Source organism: Lucilia cuprina, chromosome 4 (genome assembly GCF_022045245.1).
Source record: "Lucilia cuprina isolate Lc7/37 chromosome 4, ASM2204524v1, whole genome shotgun sequence".
Taxonomy (NCBI): domain Eukaryota; kingdom Metazoa; phylum Arthropoda; class Insecta; order Diptera; family Calliphoridae; genus Lucilia; species Lucilia cuprina.
In genome coordinates this window covers 83,094,712-83,100,403 of record NC_060952.1, presented here as the reverse complement: position 1 = coordinate 83,100,403, position 5,692 = coordinate 83,094,712, and positions in this window count along the sequence as shown.

The window sequence follows — 5,692 nt, the reverse complement described above, 5'->3', positions numbered from 1 at the left end:
AACTGAACTAGAACTGAACTAGAACTGAACTAGAACTGAACTAGAACTGAACTAGAACTGAACTAGAACTGAACTAGAACTGAACTAGAACTGAACTAGAACGTAACTGAGCTTATACCTATATCAAAAATATTCAATAATTTAACTCCTAATGTTGCATAAAAAAACTAACATTGTTTTGCCATTTTTTCCTTAATTTGACAGTAAGTAGTATTACGTATTGACATATTCAAATAGGACAACATCTGGTGTCTAATGTATTAAGACCTTTTTTGGACAAAAGCTTTAATAATATAGGGTAATATTGTGTCATGTGTTTCAGCCTACTCCACTGTTTCCAATAGATTTTCTATAAAGTAAACATCCAAAGAAGAAAAAATATGTATGTATGTTAATGTTGTTATTTCCACTTCCTGCATTTTTTGTCTAAGATTTTGAGTTCCAGTCTATCACTTATTGTTTGCAGCCATCAATGCATGTATAATGAAATTGAAAGCACTTTAATAATGAATGTTGGTAGTAGACAGGAGGCAAGCTTGAGATGTAAGGATACTATACAATAAAATCAATAATTTAGTTACAAAAAAGTAAAATATCATTAAAAACATGAAGAGAGAAAAAATGCTGAAAATCAAAGTAGACAGTGTCATAGCATGTTAGTATTTCATTAATTGTATAATACGTAACACACGTGAATACATGTTCTAAGTATCTTCTATCTTTTAATCTAAGGACATAAATTAGAAAAAAGAAATCTTTAAAAAAAAGACAGGAACAAAGAAAGTCAGACAGTTGAAAGAAAAACATTTTAATTTGAATTGTTTGAAAGTTAAATATTTAGTCAAGCATAATTTTACATTTTTTATGCTTTACATCAGTATCCTGTAAATATATGTTCTTTTATTTTGCTTTAATGATTTGCTTCCGGTTTTCTTTTCTTTATTTTTATACAATGTGAAGTATTTTTTTTCATGTTTTTTTGCTATTGACACAATATTTTCTCTATAGATGTTTCAACAATTTCCGTTTCATGTTATAGAACATGTTATTTTGTGAGTTTTGTAAGATTTTATAATTGTCGGAAAAACATATATTCGAAGGGGTCTTTTATTTAAAATTGAATGAAAATATATGTATGCGGAAGACCTATTAAAGAAATATGCCACTTTTTTGAAGTTTTTACTTAATTTTGCAGAACTAGAACTATATTCCAATGTTTTAACAATCGGTGTCGTAACGTTGTATATCGTACGTTTTAACTATTCTTTGTTTTAGTATCAAAAATATGATACCGACACTGAATTGGATAAATGTGATATCCTTCGTTTAAAAAGGATGTTTGTAAGTGTTTGTCATGATCTTATTGCTTTTCTTATTTATGTATATGTATCATGATATATGAAGAACAAATATTGTTAAAAATAACACATTAACCAAAAATCACGATTTTTTCAAAAAATTTCCCTAAATTTTTAACGAATTTCCAAGTTTTATTTGAAATTGTTGTTTTTGTTATGTGTTGGTACTTTATTGTAAAATAAAATCAAACTCGTTTACCTTAAATGAAAGTTATAAGAATAAAACAAAAAAAAAAAATACAATTTTTGACTTCACTGCAGGACATCCAAAGTATCCTGTAATAACTGTCAGCATAATTATACTCTTATGATAGATAATTTTATGTAGATTACCATGTTGTTAAATAAATCTATAAATATTGGTCCATTTTTGAGAAATTAAATAAAATATACCAACAAATGGGTTAAATAATGTTTTTACAAAAAACCACAATATCTCGAAAATTTTCATAACAATTCTTGAACTCAGTGGGTTGAAATACATATGAAACAGCTATTTTTATTTAAAAGGTATTTTCCGTGTTGTCTAATGCTATTAAACTAACCTTTCAAGGTCCTTAGTAAGTAAAAATATATATAATTTTTTGATACTTTTTTTCTTCTCTAACTGGAATAATTTTAGTGTTCAGTAACGTTCTTATTAAATGAAAATCTTTTAATAGGTTAAAAAGCGCCCTTTAAAATACATGTTAATATTCACAAAATTATATTCTGTTTCCTTAATAAATTCAAAGATAATCGAGCCATGCCCGCCCATCTGTCCGTCTATCTGTTGAAATCACAATAGGGATTACACGGATAAAGCTAGAAAACAAATTTTAAAGTGCTTTACGTGAACACCTGCTTGACGATCTATTTCACGGTGGTCTTTTTCAACCACTAGGTAAGTTTTTGCAACAACTGACCACAGCCCCATTGTGTATCTTACACACCGTTAGAAATTGCTATATATGGATGTTTCACAAAGGTGCCTTCATTGATTCGGCAACAGCAATTAGAGGACGTAATTGGTAGTCCGAAACAAGAATCATTTTAACGTGATAAGTTAAGCAAGTTTTAGAGAAAACTTCAACACACTAAACAATAAAGGATAATCATTGATAAATTAAAGAAAGGGTGGAGACGACCTTGCACCACACTTCGTTTTGTCAAATCTAAGTTCAGAAAATCTATTCATCCACTCCATCCGACTATCATCAGAAATAACTAGAATACACCAATCCATCAGATAAAAGCATCTGATGATAAACAACACGTGTATACCCAATATTTGCATTATCAGCTCAAATCCAATATTTCATTCATACAATCATGTTCTGTAGTTTGTACTGCTCCTAGAATCTAAGACCGATTTAGACAGAAATTTATTAGGAAATTTAAATTTCGCTCTTTATCAATCTTTTAACCAAGTACTTCCTTCCTGCGATTTAGGTTTAAACCACAGCCACTGTGTCGATCCCAAGGAGCATAAACCATTATTAATAAGGTTTCGTATAGGACCTATAAACGGACATATATAACTGTTTAAAAATTTATGAGGTTCAGTTCAAAGACGAGTAGGAATGCTATGGGTGATATAAGGCGATGGAAAATCATGCTACTTAGATTTTTTTGGAGATCTTTAGTTTAGTTTTAGTTCAACCAGAATTTTTGTACAGGTCAATCGTTATTCGAATAAAACCAAGGAAGTTGAAGAAAGAAAGAAAGAAAGAAAGGAAAAGAATTTAAAGAAATAAAGGAAGGATATGATAGAAAATTTGCTGTCTGTACCTTGTATACAAAGTTTACATGGACAGCTACTCAAACGGATAGATGGACTTAAATGACTAAGGTGGTTGTAGGACCAATATTTTTATGTGTTACATAGGGTATAATGAGGAGTTTAAAGATATCATACCATACGTATGATAAATAAAAAAATAATAAAAATTTATCATACGCAACCATAGTTCATTTTGTATATAATTTTAAATATTTCAAAAACCAAGAATAATGATGGAGATTTCTCTTATTTATCAGCTAGATATGCAAACCAAAAGAAAAGAAATTTTAAAAAATTAAATTTCACTTTTATTAACTTTTGTTATTTATGATGAGGAGCACAATATTAAAACGTCAAAAGATTTCACTTTACTTCAAAAATTATGATTTCTTTTGATATAATCTTTCTATTGTTAATCATAGCTATAGACGTAAAATATCAGATTATCCTTGTAAAATGCATAAAATATTATGAACAGTTTTTTCTATTGTTCCCAGTTAATATTTACTTAAATAATTTAAATTTTTATTTTATTTAATTACAACCCTTTTTGCATTTCGTTATGAAATTTTCTAATTTTTTTTTTCCAAATTTTTCTGCATGACTTCTAATGGTTATTACATTTAAGCAACCTTCTAGTATTTATCAGTTCCAAGGTTATTATGAATACTAGTATTTATTTAAATTTAACAAAAAAAAAAAAAGCAAAAAAAGATTTCGGTTTTATTTATATAACATGATTTAAATTGGCATTTTACATGGGTATTTATTAACAATGATTTGTTTTCAACCCTTTTTATTAAATAAATAAAATTTTGTTCTTTTAATAAAATGTTCATGAATTGTTTAAGACAAAGAAGCCTTATTTTAAAGAGACAAGGAGATTTATTAGAATTAATAAAAATATAAAAAAATATTAAATATTATGGAGAAAATTTAGATTTTTATTCCATTCTTCGTGTGACCATGTGGATTTTCAAAAAAAATTAAATAAAATTATTTTTTTTTTTAGAATTAAAGTAATAAACCTTATAAAAACTCTCTTTTAATCCAATGGCCATACAAATGTTCTTCTTAAATTTAGAATATTATTAATATTATATTTCAGGTTAAAACTAAATGAGATTCACATTGACAATTTCTTTCTAAGGATTTTTATATTTTCACTTGAAAACAATTATCCTTAGGTTGTTTATTTCAACCTTTACATTGAATTTTTATACGTTTCTTTTTTTTATTCACTTAAATTTCAAAATTTTATTCACGGTCTATTGGGAACAAATGTATTGCATGTTTATTGCTCTATGGTGCGTATGATTGATATTAATTAGAATAAATTGCGGTTAATTGAAGGTTAGTAATATACATATTTAATAAGTTTAAAAGTTTAAAGGAGGGAGTAAGAAAAATTAATATTTTTAAATAAAACAATACAGATTTTAGTAAGCGATAATAAAATGTGACAAAATTTAATAAATTAATTTTTTTTGAAATATTTTTAAAGTTAAGATCATTGTAAATTTTATATGATTTTCGTATTATTATTATTAACAAATAATTTAATTTCTATGGTTAAGTGTTTAAGTTAATTTATAATTCTTAACTTTTCAGATATTAATACAGTTAATAAAAACTTTATTTATGTTTTCCTTACTTCATCCTTTTAAATCCTTTCTTTACTACTCTTCATTACTTTTCTTTTAATATTTCTGTTTGACTTCCTACACGTTGTTAATGTCAGTTTAAATATAATGTAACAGTTTTAGTACAAGTAGTTATTTTTTTATAGCAAAACTTTTATAAACTTTAAGTTAACTTCCCTTTAGTTATATTGGATTATATTATTTTGATTTTCTGTATTTATTCCATTTTAACTTTTATCTTTCTTGGAAAGTTACATCTCTTTGTAAGTACAGAAGTATGGTGAATAGTCGCTATTGAATATATATTCCTTATAAGTAGGGGAATAATCGCTGCTTGACAAATCTATCATGAGATTTGTCAAGCACCGATTAAGGACCGTTGTAAGTCTGAAATATATACATATTGAAATCATATAATACTTAATCAACAAGTTGGAATGTTATATTCGTCAATGATAAAACTTATATACACCCCATTAATATTGCCGATTCTAAAGCGGGGAATTGTAACAGTAATGGATCGAACATATAACATTTAAAATAGAAATTTATCTCTACAAATGAATTATTGATCTTATGAAGAATGGTGGACCAACGTTGCCCGTTTTTCACATAAACAAAATGAATCAATAGAAAACATTTATGCCACATTTCTAGGTTTTTACGCTTGGTCCTATTGTACTGTTAGCAGACAAATCGGTCTTTCCTGTAATATATTTGAGTCATGCTGATATTGGTAGCGCCTAGAAATATTTATATATATTTACCTTAAAATTTAACAATCGTCTCCGAAAAATGTTTATAAACGATGTTTGTCTGTCTGTCTGTCTGTCTGTCTATATGTCTGTCTATCTGTCTGTCTATCTGTCTGTCTATCTGTCTATCTGTCTGTCTATCTGTCTGTCTATCTGTCTGTCTATCTGTCTGTC